Source organism: Phaethon aethereus (genome assembly GCF_964289735.1).
Source record: "Phaethon aethereus genome assembly, chromosome: 8".
Lineage (NCBI taxonomy): Eukaryota > Metazoa > Chordata > Aves > Phaethontiformes > Phaethontidae > Phaethon > Phaethon aethereus.
Genome location: NC_138584.1, coordinates 25,306,021 through 25,324,715, shown reverse-complemented (window position 1 = coordinate 25,324,715; position 18,695 = coordinate 25,306,021). Strand labels below are relative to the sequence as shown.

The 18,695-nt window shown below is 49.0% G+C and overlaps 1 pseudogene across 1 annotated transcript; it reads left to right on the top strand.

Annotated features, from left to right (window-relative positions):
* The first annotated feature begins 1,915 nt into the window (after positions 1–1,915).
* LOC309407526 (vitamin D3 hydroxylase-associated protein-like) lies at positions 1,916–12,931 on the top strand (annotated as a pseudogene). Its single transcript has 15 exons — positions 1,916–2,328; positions 3,330–3,447; positions 3,795–3,931; positions 4,258–4,391; positions 4,717–4,923; positions 5,936–5,961; positions 6,158–6,281; positions 7,059–7,184; positions 7,946–8,043; positions 8,396–8,441; positions 8,517–8,560; positions 9,213–9,252; positions 11,342–11,449; positions 12,323–12,468; positions 12,743–12,931. The product of its transcript is annotated as a vitamin D3 hydroxylase-associated protein-like (transcript).
* Positions 12,932–18,695: the final 5,764 nt, after the last annotated feature.

Here is an 18,695-nt window from a genome sequence, read left to right as displayed (position 1 = left end):
TGCTGGCTGCTCCCAGCAGGTTTCCAAGGGTGCTCCAGGAAGGGATACCACAATGCCAAAGTGTTTTCCTAATGCAGCAGTGCCACAAGCGGATTGTAACAAAGGTCTGGCGGGATTTATGTTTGTTTTTTTAAATGCATTATTGTTGTTTAAACCAGAGTCATGCAAAAGCATGGGGTCCTTTCAAGGGCTGGGCAGAGAGGTTTATCCCAGCCTAGGAGAAAGCAGCCCCCGGGACCCTGATTCTTTATCAACAGGCTTTGAAAAAGGGAGGGAGCTCCAGGCATCCCAGGACTGAATGCTATGTAAATCCAAGCCCCAGAAGAGCTTGGGTGGGGTTTTTCACCAGTTGCAGGTGCTCCCTGCCCATGCAGAAAATGCTGCACGGGGTTTATCTGCTTGCTTTTAAAAATACAAGCCTGGAGGAGCTTGTCCCAGGAGAAGCAATGCCACCTGCACCCATGCTCCCCAAGAGCCAAGCACTGCATCGCTGTTAGTTTAGCAGCTCTCTCCCTGGCTCCCACCTCCCCACCCCACAGAGGTGGGCAGGATGCAGGAGGCCAAAGAACAGAGACACCAGTGGACCTGAACCTGTGAACACTCCTCACTGGAAGCCCTGGGTGAAGACCTCCAGCAAGCCGTGCCCACTGTCATGGGACAGTGCACCAGGCAGGGCCAAAGCTGCTGTGTGTCTCTGGGGACTGGAGGTTGCCAAAAGGGGCCAGCTGCAGGCTGCTCCCAGCCCAGCCTGGACAGAGGGAGGTCAGTGTGAATGGCAGCACTGAGCTGGGATGGGACAATGAAGACCCCATGCCCACAGTCAGTGGGGAGAGGTTGATGAGTTGTTTGGCTCTTTTTGCTCTCTGTCCTGGGCGAACAAGGAGGATCCTCCTCACCTTCATGGATAGCAACCAATTTCTCTATCAGGTCTTGCTTCTTCCTTGACCTCCCTCCCTGCTGCCACAGGAATAATCCCACAGGACGAGTCTGTAACAGGCAAGGTAACATGATAGCAGCACAATCGCTGGCTTTCAGTCCCCAAACAAGACATCTCCACTAGAGAGAGATGATTACCCTGGATGCAGTCCCCTCACAAGCTCTGCTATCCTACTTCTTGGAGCAGAGCCAGCACCTCTCCAGATACAGAAACGCTGCCTTGCATCTTGGCAGTGAATTTTCAGAGGCATCTCCTGTTCGTTCCTTGGAGGACCCTTGAGGTTTGAGAGAAGTTTCATTTTTTTTTTTTTTTCCATCCCTCCTTTCTGTACTGTTGGAGGCAGTCCCATGGGTGGGGAGCACCTGTGGCAAGGGCCAGCTCCTGGTGCTGGCAGGGCTGCATAGTCCAGCTCCTTTGCCTTGTGCTGGCTGGAAGATGGCTTAGAAACTGGAAAGCAGGTAGGATACTGGATCCATCAGAGAGGATTTCCCAAAAGTGCTCCCCCCCGACGTGGGTCACCAAGATGCTTTTCAAAGTGAGTTGGCTTGAAAATGACACAGAGCAGTCATAGTTCTTGAAGGCATCTTTAGATAGTTCCTTCCACACTTCCACTCTTGGTTCTCCTGAGCCTTCTCTTCTCCAGGAGGTGCAATTTCACCCCCTGCACCAGGTTCCCCAGGACAAGCAGAGCTATGTTATCCCAGGCTCAAAGGGCTGCACATGCTGCTGCCTGAGGGAGAGATGATGGCTGAGCACCTCTAGTTAATGGGCTTAAATGCTAATTGATTATTCAACACAGATATGGTAGGGGTAGCCCAGACCTGGGTTTTGCAGTCATTCAGCTTTGGTAATCAGCTCTGTCCCCTCTGTGTGGTGAGGTACAGCAGCAGCCAGTGGCTTGGGGAGACACAGCCTTGGGGGACACCTGCCCCCAAACCCGCCGTGAGCAGAGCACGCTGCTTTGCAGCCCAACCCACAATGCTGCTCCATCAGGCAGGCCCTTTTCAAAGTCTGTGGTCTAAAAAGTCTATTCCTGGACTTTGTTAATGCAACTCTGCTTCCGAGCTGATCTTGCACAGCAGGCAATCGTATAGTCTGCATTCGTCAGCCCTTCTTAGGAGAAGGTGGGAGACCCAGGTGTCCGTAGCTGGACCAGAACAGGAAGGACTGGGAGAGAAATCATGACCCAAGAGCAACAGTGGCAAGTTCTAGATTCATTGTGAGGAGACCCTTGCACCTTCTCGGCTCTGCTCTGCAGTTCAGCTGCAGCCGTTGTGCTACTGAAATGGCTGGGATGTAGACAGATCCAGCAGAAGATGGAGGAAGCAAGGAGGACACAGGATCTGGCCCTGGATCAAATGGAGAAGGCAGCTCACAAGTTTAAGCAAGAGGTAATTTAGGGGAAAGTGTGCGTGGGAGGAAGAGATTGTATTTTGGGTAACCAAAGAAATGGGGGAGTGCTGCTCAATCCCTCTTTGAATGGTGGTTAAGGCATGTGCATATTTTGGATCATCACCAATTTTTTTGAGGGTCACCAACTTCCATTGTCACAAAAAAACCCTCCCGTAAAGACAGTGTAAAGGAAGTATTTCTTAATACAGACCTGTTGAGGGAATCCTGAGGATGAAAGATGCATTGAAGTTTAGGACCCCGTGAATCAGATCACCACCCCAGACCTCCCTATGCCCTTTCCTCCTCATCTGTCCCTACTGCCAAGCCTTTCCTCTCCCATCCTCCTTACCTCTGCCCCTCCACAGGGACCTGTCTGCCCCATCATTCTCAAAGTACCGGGGCTTCACATCCCTCCAACATCTGCACATCGATGACCAAAAGCCATTTCCTCCTGCCCATGCCCCGGTAGAGAAGCACATGGATTTTTAGGAGGCCAGGTCCTTGGATTTGAGATTTGTCTTAAACCTGTAATAAATACCTAAATACCTACTGCTTTTATTTTTTTGTGGGGGAGATTGGAAACAGCCCATGCACTTTTTTTTTTTCCCCACGTTAATGATAAATTTTGTAAAACTTTAGCTGGTTGAACTGCTATTCAACACATTGTCTATGAGTTAGAAGCGGCTTGAAGGCTTGCAGGAGTGCAGAGACAGGTCAAACCTCTCACAGGTTCATGCAACTCTCCAGTCAAGAAGCAGTTTTCTGCCTGTTTTGGTTCTGTTTTTATGAACTAAGACTCTGCAAATTCCCCTTCAGCAAATTCCCCATTCCAGTACAGGCAGTGCGATGTGGGAGGTCTGCATTTCTACAGGGAACGTCTCCTAAAGTTCTCTGTTCAAAGTTATTGCTGGGCAGATGTTGTAATTGAGTATTTGCAGCCTCAACATCAGCCTTTTCTGTCATTTTCTTCCCTCTCCACCCCATTTCCTACCCTTTGCAGAACCCAGGCACCCAGACTGCACATGTGCTCTCACTGACAATGGTCGAGCTGGTGGAGAAGCTGAAGGAGGGGTCCCTGTCCCCAGAAAGTGTCCTCTACTTCTGCGTAGGCAAAGTGAGTGATATCTCCAGCATGGGCGAGATGCCGTGGGGCTCTTCTGCAGTGGGGGCTTTCAAATTAAGAAAGAGCCCATTTGCTGAGAGAACTGGTAATGCTGGGGATTACAATTTGTCAATCCTGTGATGTCTGGAGGGTGGTTTATGGGCAAATAAGTAGGACAGAGATCCAGGGCAGGAAATTATCCCAGCAAGAAACATCTGAAGTTTATAGGTAAGGTCTGAATAATGAATGCTGGAGGTTTCAGGAGATTGAATTTTCAGCTTGAAAACTCAATTTAAATCCTGTTTCCTTCCTTCCATCCACTCATCTGTATTGCTGTTCTTCTCTGTTCTGGAGAGGCTTGAGAGGTGACTTGGGAGTTGAACTGCATGATAGCCTTCACTCATGGCTGTGAGAATCAGCTCCAGAAACTGAAGCAGCAGAAGGGGAAGGGGCTGCTCTATGGCATTCCCATCAGCATCAAGGACCTCATTAACTGCAAGGTATATCCCTCATTCCCCTGTCTCTTGACTGGGGGTGGGAACAGGCCAGGATGTCCCATCCTCATCAGGACTGGCTAAGACTTCCCAGAGACAAGGATGTTCTGGACCAAATATTGTGAGACCAGCAAACCTGCCTTTCTTCTGATGAAAATTTTGTTTTCTGCAGAAGTTTCTAACCTGCTCCGATCTGATTTTCCCTGGGGTACTTGGGTTCTGTTCTGCCTGTGAGAAAAGTTAGATGGGAAGTTTGTCACAGGAGGTGACAGGACTTATATCTGTTATTGTCACAGCTCTGGTACTAAAGAGCTTTGCTTCCCATCCCCAAGGGCCATGTCTCCTCTGGAGTGTTGGTGAAGTTTCTGGACCAAGTGAAGGAAGAAGACAGCGTCATCATCCAGATTCTAAAGAGCCAGGGCACAATCCCCTTCGTGAAAACCAACATCCCACAGATGTTGATAAAGTAACTGAGTGTTCACCTTCATGAAAACACAATATGTGACTCTTGCTATCTGAGAGAGGGTGGGCCTGCATGCACAAGCTGCCACCCTTGTCCAAGCTAATCATGTACATTGAGTTAATTGCCTCATCAATTCAGTCTGAAATTATTTCTCTTATTTATTGCCTCTTTCTTCTTAAATTCAGCTGTCCCAACAAATCTACTTCATGCTGATTCTACCTGCTGGTTTTAATTCCACACTTATGCCTGCACGGATGCTCTACGCCCTGCATTTATGGTTTGCAGAGGCAGAAGGACCTCACTCAGCTGCTGATATTCTTCTCCCCAGCTATGACTGCAGCAGCCTCATCTTCGGCCAGATGCTGAACCCTCTCAACCACCAGAAAAGCCCCGGGGGCTCCTCAGGAGTGGAGGGATCTCTGATCGCAGGGGGAGGCTCCATCCTGGACATCGGCTCGGATGTAGCTGGCAGCATCCGCCTGCCGTCCAGCTTCTGCGGGCTGTGCCGGCTCAAACCCACAGACAACAGGCTTAGGTACATCCCAACATCTGCCCTCTTCTTCCACCCACTGTGGAGACTGCAGCGTGTCCCCCACAGTGCATCAAGCTTCGCAATAGCGTCCATGGTTTCCTCCAGGTTTAAGTTAGCACCCTAACCTGCGTGTGTCCTTGTGTCAGTTAGGGCTAAGGGCTCCATAAAGGGCACGTGATGATCTCCATCTGTTAACACAGCAAAGACTTATTCAATTTTTAATAACCCTGATCGGGAAGCTGAAAGTGAATACTACAGGGTCATCTCATTTTTAGATGCTTTCCAGCCCTTGCTTTGCTTGTAAGAGTTTTCTGTTTATCAGAGGTGGTTTGTTCACAGATGAGGAATTAGATGCATCAGGGAAGGAGATGATAAAAACTGTCTCTAGCCCCAAGCAGCTTACAGACCATGGAAGTCTTCCTAGCCGAGAAGTATCAAGTCTTTGCAGGACCTTTTGCCCTCCTAGATGTTGACTGGGGCCAAGTGGGAAGTCTGCAACTCAGCATCGTGACCTGCCTTACAGCGAGAGCTGCTGCTAATCTGTTTCTCCCAGTGGGCTCCTAGCAAACTGGATGTGGTTTCTCCCATCACGGGAATGAAATCAGGGAAGTCCATTCAGATGACATGTTACCACTGTCAAACCTTTGCTTCTCACACCTCCTCCTACTGCTGAAATGCCAGCAAATGCGTTTGTGCCATTACGTCTCTCATGGCCAGTCAAAACTGGAGATCTGTTAGACCAGGGCCTGCCTCGTGCTATTGCCTCTTTGCACCATTTATTCTGTTCTGGATGGCGGTAGGCGCTAGCTGAATCTGAGCGGAACTGAAGCCACTCCTGTTCAGGCAATGCAACGCGTGGCGGTGAGAAACGTGAGCCGTGCATCCCAAAGGCCCGGGATATTTCACTGGAGACGCTTCCAGGAGACTCTGCCGGCTTCGGCCGCCTCCAGGCAGTACTGCTGTTGGCAGGAAGGCTGCAGTCCGCGCTCCTCTTGAGTGGGCCTTGTGCCTGCAGAAGCCTGGCCCAGAAGGTCAGCCTCAGTAGGTTGCCTCTGCTTGAGGACTTACAGATTGTCCCTGCTCCCTGCTGGACCTCCTTGCTCGCTTCTTGCACGTCACGTTTGTTCCCCATTCCTCTTCCCTGGCCTGACTGAAACTCTTCTACGCTGGGCCCCTACCGGTAACTGAGATGGCACCAGCCAGTCCACCTGCACTGGTAGGACCTTTGTGCTTGCAGTGACAGGGATGCTGGGGCCGATGGCGAGAGATGTGGACAGCCTGGCCCTCTGCATGAAGGTGCTGCTCGGTGAGGAGATGTTCCGACTGGACCCCACTGTGCCCCCATCCCCTCTGATGAGGAGGTAAGGCTCAGAGGCAATCCCATGCCTCCATTTGCCCAGCAACAAAGTGAGATCTTGGGAGATTCCTAGCTGGTTTCATGTCTCAAAGATAGTGAAGGACCCAGGGAAGCAAGTGTCCTTCTGGACAGAGGACACCCAGCATGGCCACCAACAAGAAGCAGCCACCCAGCAGGGTTGTCAGGCCCCTGTTGGCTTGCCCTGATGAGACCTGCCAGATACTGACCCCTTCGCTTCCCAGCACTGTCCAAAACAAGCTTGTTGGCTCCATCCTGGCCCAATCCCTAAAGGAGCTGATTTCTACTGATCAGAGGAATTCACCCCTCACACTTTTAATTAGAGAGTCACTGACCAAAGAAATCATTGCCCTTTGCCATTAGCTCTCTGCTTCTATCATCTGATCATGGCTCAGGTCCTAGGATTGTAGGATCTTTCAGTTGTCCCTGACACCCAGACAATACAGACCAGTTGCTTACCCAGAGGAACAGGGCTCTGAACTCTGTCTGTAGCCAGGCATCCAGGCATGTGGCTTGTACAGGTGCTATCACACCTGCTATCTCAAAGTTGGGACATGTTTACATGATGGGAGGTGGTGTCAGAAAGACCATAACAAGGACCATTGCTGCAGACCTGTGTTCTGGACAACACTGCTTTCCACCAGCCCTGTTGCTCCCATCATTCCTTCAACCCAGGAGACCTCAGTTGCTGCGTCCCTGAGCCCTGGGAATGGTCCAACCTTGTGCATCTCATGCGTGCATGTGACAGCGCCTCTTCTCACAGGTTTACACCAGTTCAAAGCCACTTCGGACTGGGTATTATGAAGGAGATGGCTACTTCCAGCCCTCAGCCAGCATGAAACGGGCCATCCAGCAAACAGGAAAGCTCCTCCAGGATGCAGGGCGTACAGTGGGTTTTTATGCCTTTGGTTGCCTGGAGCTGTTATCCTGTTCCTTACAGAGTTTGGACAAGTCACTTCCCATCCCCGCTTTTGCTGCCCATAAAACAGGGACCATCCCTCCCTGCTGCAAAGATCAGGAAGAGGAAGGCAAATGCAACAGTTTGTTTCCCAAACTGAAGTGTTCTTGCTTATACTCGTGGCCTAGCAGACAGGAGAATCACTTTCAGATATCTCCAAGTCACACCTTTTCTAAAGCACTGTTTTTTTCCACCGTGTTTGGTGTTCCCATAAATATCAATCTCGCAACTGTTTCCATGATCCCTCAGTTGTTAAACGCAGTTTATGAATTTCTTGGTGGTGAAGTGGGAAGGGAGTTGGAGCAGCTGCCCCCGCAGGGGCCCTTTCTGGCCTAAACTACTCTGTGGTTCCACCAATGGGGATTTCTATATGGGAGCCGTTCCAATGATGCAAATTAATTAAAAATACTTGGTGTTTTGAAGCTTCTAAGAATTCTTTAATGTGTGGAGGAGTGGAGCCTGTGCCAGGTCACAATACGTGTTACTGCCTTGGAGACGAGAAAGGACAGTGGGCAGATGCTGCTAACCCAGGTCCCTTTGAAAATGGGCTTTTGCTGTCCTACAGCAGCAAGGAGGGCCTAAGTTTCCCACCACGTCCCACTTGCCTCACTAGTGAGGCAGGGAAGTTCACAGCGGGCTCTATGAATCATTCATCTTTGTTATGTCTTGCATGGGGATGGTTTTCTTGCAACTTGGTTCCTTTTGCAGTGCCCAAGATTGGCTTCGTGGTAGACGAGCTATTCATCAGAGGGATTTTCTTGGATGGTGCTGCTCACCTGGTGGACTGCCTGTGAGTAAACCCCCCATTTCAGTGGGGACCCTGAGAGTTGGCACTGTATAGCCAGTGGTTGCATCCAGACTGTTTATATTCTTGTGGGTGCAAACTGAATAATAGGCAGCAGAGGAGCAATTTCGGGAAGGATGAATTTAGCAGCAGCTCATTCATAAGAGCAGTTCACACGCACAGATGACATGGTAGGGTAACAAGATACCATGTGTCAGCAGTGCTGCAGCAACTGGTTTTATGTATGTGATTAGTCCGTGGCACGTGGGAAACATCACACGTTACAGAACTTCCTGCGGAGGTGTGGGGAGTTAGCCCTGGCTAGCGGCTCGCTCACTTCAAGGTAAAACATGCCCAGGGTTGGAGGTGGCTCCAGCGAGGAGGACAAGAAGTGTGCCCAAAAGGCAATGGCATGGTAGCCAGCTATTTCAGCTGCATTGTTGTTGACTAATCCCAAGTTTTTCTCTTCCCTCCAAAAGCACCCACGAATCGCTCGGGATCTCGGCGCTCTCCGTGGAGTGGGGTAAGATGCACTGAAGTAGCTCTAGAGAAGGGGGATGTACATGGATGTGTCCACCGGGTCATGCAGGTAGATACCAGCTCGCTGTGCAAAGCCCTGTCACGGGGCTGTGCAGCACAGGCTGAGCCAGATGAATATGTGCTGCCTCAGCACCAGCTGGGCTTAGCACAGTGTTATCCAGAGCTATGCAGCCAGAGTTTATTTTAAGAGCTCAAGGATCCGCATCGTGGCAGGGCTAGGATATCTCCTTGGAGGTCAGCAGAGAGATACGGGCTACTTTCCCCATCAGGTGGATTCTGGTACCCAGAGCATCACGTGCCAAGTTAAGGCAGGGGTGTCTGAGGTGGGTGCAGTGTGGTGTGAGGTACCTGCCCCTCGAGAGAGAGGCACACCAAACTGGGAGCAAGTGAAGTTAGAAGATTGCCATGGTCTTTGTGTAGCTGCTAGAGCACCTAGACATGGTGGCATACTTTTAATGTAAGCTCTTTTTATGTACCTGTAAGCATGTGTGAACCCAGTGGAATCAGCTGGGTGATACTATAGCTTGTTCCCAGAAGGGTCATGTAGTTTCCATAACAATGGGCTGTCTGTACATTTTTTTAATTGTTTTCTGTTGCCACAGTCCCAAAACTGATTAATTCTGTCACCTCTCCAGGTCTGCCAAAAACCTCTGGGTTCAGCATGGAGCAGTGTCGGTAATGTGATTTCCCTCCCCCACTCCCCCCCCCCCCCCCCCCCCAAATATAGTGAGAGATCCATGAAGTTTCTAAGCAGTTGCTTTGAGCTCTGTGATGGAAATGGATCATGTGGAAATAAAGCAGCTGGGCGTTTCTTTGAAAGTCAAGCTCTGCAAGGAGTCAAGCTCAAGGCAATAGATATTCATGTGGAGGTCTCTACTTGCTGGAGGATGGGGAGGAAAGATTATCCTTTCCACTGCATTTTCTAAGCAGAAATAGCATAAGAACAGCCACTAAAGATGAGGCTTCATTTTTCCCTCTTTCCGTCTGTTGGGCAAATCCTTCATTTCAGATGTTAGGTGCTATTGTCACTAGCTAAGACCGTACTTGAACTATCAAGCAGAGACCCTATGAGTCAAAAATTGTGGTTGTTGAACTCTTTGGCTTAGGGGGATTTTGTATGAACTCATTTGGGATTGGGAACATAGGGCAGGGCGTGTTCTCCGGGACAACTGAGTCCAGGGCTGCTCACAAACCAACCAGGTTCCTCTTTGAAACCAGTTCAGTCTTATGTTTGCATTTGTTTTTATTGGCCAGCTCTTCTCCTCCCTGCTCTGATGGTTGGAAACCTTCGCATTTCCCATGCTGTTTATTCACTTCCAGTTTATCTTCATTTTATTCCTATCCTTGAGCTAAAGCAGCGCCTCTTCTCTCTGGTATTTTCCACTGCTTCCCTCATCCTTGATCTATTTATAGAGAGCAGTTGTATCCCCTTTCAGCTGGTGTTTTGCACGGCTGAAGCAGCTCAGCTGTTTTGGTGTCCTCCCACAAGGCAGGATCTGTGTTCCCTGGGACGCCCTCGCAACCCTCCCCGAGAACGGGCACGTACCTCCCGCCTGCGCCACGCAGCCTCCATCGGTGCCGGTCACCGCACGGAGCTGCGTGCTCACCGGCAGCAGGTCTGGCAGGCTGTAGGGCAGAGGAAAAACTCCTAAAAACCTGCCTGGTCACTGAGCTGATGGGAGTATTTGGAAGGAAATGGGTTTGGTTGGGTTTTTTTAGGTGAAAACAGATTCCTCTCCCCCTGAAGGAAAAAAACAAAACAAAAAAAAAAAAAAAAAGGAAACTTTTTAAAAGGTCTGTTGACCTCAGAGATATTTTGAATTGTTTTTCTTTAGTGAAACCATATTCACATTTTTTTCCATCTACTTCAAACAAGAGCTGATTCAAAATTTTTGGCTAGCGACCAGCTTTTCTCTCAGGAAAAAAAAAATCAGGTTAGCTACACTGACTGTATTTCCTGGAAACTCATCTCCTTTGTTGAATTTTCAGCAGGATCTCAGACTGCAGATGGAAATTGAAGTCAGACTGAAAAATAGCTTTGTGACTGGGGCTTTTGTGAGAGATGTGGGAGACCCTTGTACAGAGAACTTGGAGTGAGAGAGTTGTGCAGAACAGGGGCTGGACCATGGGACAAATGTGTCCCTGTAACCTGCATATGGCTGCAGAAGCAGCCATACTGTGGTCCATCCGTGTCCATTTACTAAGACAAAGTGGAACAGCTCTTTGAGGATGGATTCATCCATTGCCCAATTTTCAGCAAAGATGTGGAAAACCAGGATACAAATCTATCTGTCTTTTGCTGCTTCTTTTTCTTACCTCTATCCTGATGCAGAATGAAAGAAGGTTTTGTGAAAATATTTTTAATTCATGTCTCCTTGGTTCTTGTACCAAAATAAGCACAGCTTTTAGGAAATTTGACATTTTGGTCAGCTGGATGTAATTCTTTGAACTACTGTCGATCTCTATTCAATAAAATTCAAAGACAAAACTGTTCATAGGAAGAATTGTGTTAACACTCAAATCAACTCTGAAATGCCCACCTAACACTAATGTCTAGGTCTGAGCAGCACATGGTATTCTGGCAGGAAACGTAAGGGTGGAAGCATAAAATCCATTGGCTGTTTCAAAGCACAGCTCAGATTTTATTTGATTTTTCAGTTGTATCCAAAAAGATTTTTTTCCTCCTTTTCCCATGCTGTCGGCATTGATCTGCCACTGCTGTCCAACAGACGTTGTTTGTCATCTCCTCTGTCTTTCCCTCCAGGTTTACCAGACTGAATTCACTGCTAGATGGAAGAAGCTAAGGCTGATGTGATTCTTTGTTCTGCGCTGGGGCCAGCCTTTAACCATGGCTACGCTGGGAAGCTATTTGGTAATCTCCATCGAGATGTCTCTGGCTGCATCCGTGGTGGTGTTTGTGGGCCGAGCTGGAGCAAGGTACTTTGGTCTTCTGGATGGATTTGGATTCCCCAAATCATGTGTGGTGCCTGGTCTTCCCTGTGGGGAAGAAAGCAAAGGAGAGGTCTCCTCTGGGTGGGTCTTCTCATGCCCCCATCTCATCTGAGCTGCAGGTGTTTTGATTATTACGGGGCAGCAATTAGTGGCACATCTGTACCAGTTATTTCTGGGTGAGTTTCCCCTGCATCGTCTGTCCTGTGGAAAGGCCAAGAGCTACTCTTGTGGCAGAGAGTGGCTGTGAGGATAGTTGTCAGAGGGGTGGTAGACCTTAGCGTAAGGCCAGGCTCTTCTGAATGTGGCCATCTTACATTTCCCAAGACTTTGCAAATAGCAGAAAAAAGCCATTTCTTTATAGCTTCCGGCAAAAAGTCAGGGTTCTTCATCTCTCTAGCAACAGCCCTTTGGGATCCAAAATCCCCAAGATGGTGTTACAGAGCTGGACATCAGGATTATTTTGAGAAGATAGCTGGCATTTTTCCCTGCGGTGTGTGAGACATAGATGCAGACTCTGTTAGAATCAGGTCAAATACTCGTATCTCTCTCTCCTGGCACAAATCTAACCTCCACCTGACTGACAGGTGAAGGCCTGGGTCTTTCTGGTCTCAGTAGAGAGAGACCTCAAACCTTCCCACCAAAAGTCTCTTTGAAAGCAGCAAGGTTTCATGGTCTCTTCAGGTCCAGCAACTCCAGTCCACATTTCCTGCAACACAAATTATCATCCAAAAGTCATTGCTGGCCCAGCACACTAAATTTTGCCATTTTGCATGTTCTGTGTGATCTTTTCCAGCTGTGATGTCCTATACCAATTTATACAATGTCTTAAACTTCCCTGTGGGGGTCGTACCAGTCAGCATCATCACAAGAGCTGACGAAGAAGAACTGCAGCATCACTGAGGACACTGTGGGGGCCCTTGGGATAAGAGGCTGATAGAGGTCAGCAGGGAAAGAGCTTAAGTCTTAGCAGAAGGTTATGACTGGCACATTGTCCCAAGGCTTTTCTACATCTCCTGATGAGAGTGGGAGCTTGTTTAGTAATGCAGTTTGCATACGCCACGTTACTACCCCGAGTGCCGTGCAGCTAGGCTGGTGCACACCAGCATGTCCCCTTGCATGTCTTCCAGTGTCTCTTCCCATAATGTCAAAAGGCAGCGTTCCCTCTTGTGTCTCCCCAGGTGCTCTGGCTCAGCACTGTGATTAATCTTTGCAGGCTGTGGAAGGAGCCGTGGGGCTGCCATGGCAGGAGGAGATGTGCCTTCGCTTCATGAAGGAGGTGGAGACGCTTGCCCATGGCACGAAGAGAAATTGTGATTTCTTGGAACCCATCTTCACTATGACGACTTTTCATTCCCTGGCCTTCACTCCAGCCGCCTTCCACCTGATGCACAAAGCAAAGTAGATAGCAATCTGTAGACTCTGAACTGCTGTTTCAATAAACAGGCAATAAATACCATTTAAAAATAGACAGCAAAAATCTCATCGCTGTCCAAATTGTCCTTCTTTGTTAGAGTTAAATTGAATCAAAAACCAAAAGAAAGGAATGAGAGTTAATAACGAGGAGTCCAATAACTATAGTGCAACAATATCTGTTGCATGATACGAGATCGAAGAGCTGTTTACCCTATTATTTTGCTTCCAACAGCAGGCAGGAGCAGATGTTTGTGTGAGAATATAACCTGGTAAGTGCAGGATTCCCTCTCTGGCTATGTCGTTGCTTGGCTAAGGAGTTTCTGGCAAAGACTTGCAGTCAGCCCATCGTGTTTAATAGCTGCCAAGAAAACTCTCCTTCATGAACTTGTTGGGCCCCTTCCTGAACTCATTTACTTTCTTGACCTCCACACCGTCGGGTGGCAGTGGGGTCTGCAGTTTAATTGTGCAGTGAGCACTGAAAAGCTTAATTTTCTTTGTTTAAGCATAAGCGGTGAGAAATGGTAACTGGTTTGTCTTCATTCCTGTTCCTCATTGTTTCTTTCAGTTAAGCAATGGGAAAAGAAGGTTGGGGATTTTTTATTGCCTATAAGCACTTGAGGGAAAACTGAGTTTTAGCTTTCTGTGGCTACGTTTAGACCATTCACACTGTTTGGTGCTTCCAACCTCACTGTGACAATTGTGTGCTGTTTCTTGATCCATCCTTCACTCTCAAGGTGGAGGAAGAGGCTAGAAGAGAAGGTGGGAGTAATGCAAGAGACCGAAACGCTTTGAATAAGCAAGTGTGCCTTGCAACAAGGCATCAACATTAGCGATGATCCGTGCCTTCTCCAAGCCTGCATATCTCTCCAGGCACTGGGGCTGGAGGCAGTATTTCCCCAACAGAAAGCGAGAGCTACAGGGCCGAGGGGCGACACCGCTCGTGTTATTTATCTGCGCCCCTGGGGATGCTGCAGCCATCCAGCAGCCTCGCATGGTCACGAGCAGGTCCGAGTCACACAGTGAGTCCTGGTTGCTCAGCCTGACTCACCGTCCTCCGTTCAGCACGGAGCAGGGAGAAGGTCCACAGCACAGCCCTGCTCCCAGGAGATGCCCTGCCTCTGCACCTCCCGGGCGATGGGAGACTGCCAAATGACCGTGCCTATCTCAGGTCGGGAGCAAAGGCTTTTTACCTGTCCTCTCATAGGGAAGATGGGAGCTGACCATTAAACAGGTAACCTGTCCAGGTAGTATTCCTGGCTAGGAAGAACACTGGGAGACCTGAGCATGCACAGACCTTGTTTTGCAAGGAAAGAGCAGTGTCTTTTGCTCGTGTATCCCTTCAGATCTTTGCAAATCTGAATGGAGTGAAAGGGTCCTACTTCTAAAAGGAATTTCCCCATGCATACTTACGCTCTGTATTCCAGCCGCTCTTTCTGGGTGGCTCTGGAAGGGATCTGCTGTTCCTCCTGCTCTCCCCACTCCTGCCGCCAGCCTGTCATTAGATCTCAGGATCCCACAGCATTAGGTCCCAGGACGCAGCACCCAAAGGGAAGCTCTCACTATGGTCCAGCAGATACTGAAGCAGAGTGCATGGGTGCTCTCAGCCCTGGTCTGCAGCTCAGCCAAAGCTCTCCTGGCACTGAAGTGGATGAGGTGGAGACATGTCCAGAAGAAGATGGATGAGGCGTGGGGGAAACAAGGTACAGGTTTGGACCAGATGTACAGGTTTGTTCAGGAGTTTAAAGAGCAGGTAAGTGCCTCAGCTTGGCAGAGAGCAAAGCACCTTCCTGAGTAAAACTACGGGTCCTTCTCAAGACAGGTTGTCCATGATGTCACTTGGCATTGCTGCATAAATCGGGGGGGGAAGTGGAGAGGGTGATGCTGAGAGCAGTCTGGTGAGCTCAGGTGCTGAAACTTAAGGAGGGAAAGGCCTTTAGTAGGGTGTAACTTTAGGTTTGCAGGAGAGTTCCTTCCCCAGACCTCCTCTGGGCTGGAGAGAGGATGTCAGCTCCTTCCCACACCTACCAGCACAGTGCCACTGTGTTTTTGAAACCCTTTCATGTCTCCTTCACCGTAAGCTGTTGACTCAGGCTGTGCAGCCCTTGCAGACCTGCACCGTGTGTTTGCAGAGTGCTTGTGCAGCTGCCTGGCACTGACCGAAGTCCAGGCTTTGGTCTATCTTGGAGAATTAGATAGAAATGTTGCTTGGGCCAAAAGGGCTTTGTTTCTACTAGTTTCTCTCATCTCCAGCACAATGTTGTGGCTGTGGTCTTTGCTTGGATAATTTTTCCTCCTTCCTCCTGATTTTAACAAGAATTTAGTCTGCTCTCCTCAACCCATATTTCATTCTGTGGCCAGATAAGTAACTGAGCAAGGTTGAGAGATTGAGTCATCAGACAATCCAGCTTTTTTATTGGTTTTATTTTATTTTGCACTGTTTTTTTTCTTTAGTTTGCAGGTTAGACTTTGTATAGTCACAACATCAGGAGCAAATAAAACTCTCCAGAAGAACCGATACCAGCAGAACGTGAGTTGTTAGGACAGGTCAGTTGGCTTCTTACAGTACCTGGAACAGAGCTCTCTGGTGTAACAGAAAGTGGCAGAGGGCATTAGAGACATGAACATCCCCAGGACCCCAGACATTAATTTCAAACAAGTTTCGAAGGACGAGGTAGTTGAAGAAGCTAAAAACAAATGTTTGAAAAATAAGTGAAATGAAACACCTTGACATAGCAAGGCTCACCCTTGAAACACAAAAATGCAAGAATTGGGGTTGGTACACCTTTCACTGAAACAGCTGTTAGCTGCACAAACCCTCATGTCTCCAAGCACAGTCTCAATCTGCTCTTTTTTTTTCTCTCCCCCCCCCCGCCATTACTGTTCTTCTACTGTGCACTCAAATCACCTGGCTTCCCCCTGCCCTGCTTCCCCGTGGTGAGACCGGTGAAAAGCCCAACTCCTTGCTGTAAGCTTTGTGCCCAGCCATGGAGCAGCTGGGAACATCCCAGTCCTTCACCATAAGGGCACTGAAGTCTCTGCTGTTCCTTGGTGGGGACAGACCTGTGCAAGACACCAGGCGTGATGGAAGAAGTAGAAATGCTCCTGGACTTCTGGTGAAGAACTAACAGATCTCTGCAGCATCTTTGCTGATGGTGTCTCTACCTGGCTGGGAAAGTTGTAAGTAGGTTCCATATAACCCACTTGGCTATGGAAAGGTGCAAGGGAAGTAGTGCAATACCCACAAAAGTGGGAAAGAGGTAGCGATGGTCAGGAGAGAAAGGAGCCTATGCTGTCAGAGGTGTGAGGGTTGGTACGGGAGGTTTCTCCCCCCATCCTATTGCAGTTTATTCAGGGAGGACCAATGGGGTCCTGGCTCAGCAATGCAAAAAAGGGTTGATAGACCCTCACCTCCCAACTGATGTTCTTCGTTGCTGGAAAGGTGCAGATTAAGTAGTGGCAAGTTTCTTACCAGCTGTTATGTTCCATGAGTGTTGGTGGAGTTGGACTGGAATTGAGGAAAGTCTCATGCTTCCAATAGATATTCCAGGCTGAAATGAGTCAGAAACTGGAGAGTTCCCAGAAAACATTTATTCAGCCCTCTGAGCCAACTGGAACAACTTCTCCAGAGGGGACCAGCCCATTTCACTGTGATTTCAGCATTTTGTGAAATGTCTTTAAAATTCTTTCAGAGCAGCATAGTTAACATACCTCATTTTGTAAATTGTTTTGAAAAAGCACATCAGAGTGTTTGGTTCCAAAAACATGAACATGAAATACAACTGTCAGGGTTTATTCTTTGTCATTTTAATCAAAATGGAGTCAAAGCTGACTTAAAAATAATTATTATTACCAATTTAGAGGTAGTTTCCTTATAGAAAATTTCTGTCAAAACCCAGCCTGCTTGAGAGCTGAAGGTGTTGGATGGAGTGTGATGACAGTAAGTCAGTGCAGTTTTGCTTTTGCAAGCAAAGATGGTGCAGCTCTTGCTGAGGACAGGAGTGGGCTGTCTGAGTTGGTCTAACTGCCTTTTTTCTATGGTGGTCCGAAGCGAAGGAGATGTCAAGGATGCACAATGAAATCCCAGACTAGTTGCTACAGGCTGACTCTTCTTTGGCTTTCATCGTAACTCCACTGGTGAGTTTGACCTTGGACTTGGGTCAATTCAGGCGAGAAAAACATTGCAAAAGCGTTGCACTTGGCCTTGGTGATTTAGTGCACACCAGTGCAATGTGGAGGAGTGAACACTGACCTGCGAGTCAGGCAGGTCTCTCTCCTCTGCTATGGACTTGAGATTTCACCTGGGCTTCCCTGCCTTTGTTTTGGCCCTTTGCTTCCTTGCCTTGGTTTCCCTATGGGGACAGCGGCCTCTTTCTCAGCAGACTTTTCTCCCAGGCATCCCTTGCTCCCCTTTGCCTAGATGTGGGTCCACACAACGCCATCCCCTGTGACCCCTCTGTGTAGCTGCTCCCCTCTGTGCCAGGGACTCTTTAATTCCTTATGGCTCTGGGAGTGCCTCCGCAGGTCTACTCGAAGGGTGCAAAATAGGCTTGGGTTTTGAAACCATCCCAGTCCTGAGGGTGGATTCAACCTTCACTCCCTCCGGTCACTCCCCACCGCCTGTGTCCCCGCCACAGGCTGTGGCAGGAGCTGCGAGGCTGCCCGTGGCCGTGCTTTGCGTGGCCTCGCGTGGCAGGAGGAGACGTACGTTGATAGGGAAAGGGGCTTCCTCAGCAGCATCCGGCCACCTGGAATTGCAGCTGTGCCTGCTGATAAATCTGCCCTTTGAAATACCAAGTGGGTCCGGACACGGCTGGCTCTGTCTCCGTTAAACATTTGCCGAGCGTCTAAAGGGCAGGATCGGAGCACAGGTCCCAGTGCACAAGCGGATGCAGGAAGCCAATGCCCTGACGCTTCCCAGCGTGGGGAAACAAAGCTCCCACGTCTGCTTGGCCCGTCATAGAGGTTATCTTGCTGTCACGTAGGCAAAGAGCCTGCCATGTCCCCATGCCGCCGCTTTCCTAAAACCAGCAGTGCCTGAGCCAAGGAGGCATCCTCTGAGCAAGGGTGCCGCTGAAAGAGAACACAGTAAGAGGCCGGCTTAATTTCTTACCACGTAGCTAATTGCTGTCGGCTCCGGACTGTTTCTTAGAGGATGCCAAAGCCAATTTTGCTCACAGTCCTTCAAAAATTCCCCCAGTTAAGAACAGAGAGAAGAACATTCCCTACTGACACAACTTCTTACAGAAAACAACAGTGACCTCTTATAACCGCTAAGAATGGACATGACAATGGATGAAAATTCAAGCATTAGAGGACTACCTAGCCCTGAGGGGAGAAGACTCTTCACCTTCCTTTCCATATCCAGTTCCACACTCCGTTGGATCAGGATCAGGTTCTGGGCCTCTGGCCATCAAGTGCAACCTTGAAAAGTTTTGTAATGCACGATCTAACTGCCCAAAACCCTTTTTTAAGGTGGGACCCGTAGGAGGACCCACCACCCAAAATCAGCGGATCACAGACAGACCATGGCATTTGTTTTGGGGCTGATGTTGGCTGGGTTGCTGCCTTCAGCTCAGTGCATGGTTCTTGTGTGCTTGTAGTGAGAGGCCTCTGTGCTGGAAAGACCTCACACACTAGCTGTCCCAGTGTCTGTTGGAAATAGTTTGCTTCTTCTGGCCTGCAACCCTGTGGGATTTTCCACTCCCAAGGCAATACCAGCACGCTCCGTCATGGGGTGGAATGGCCTCTCCTTC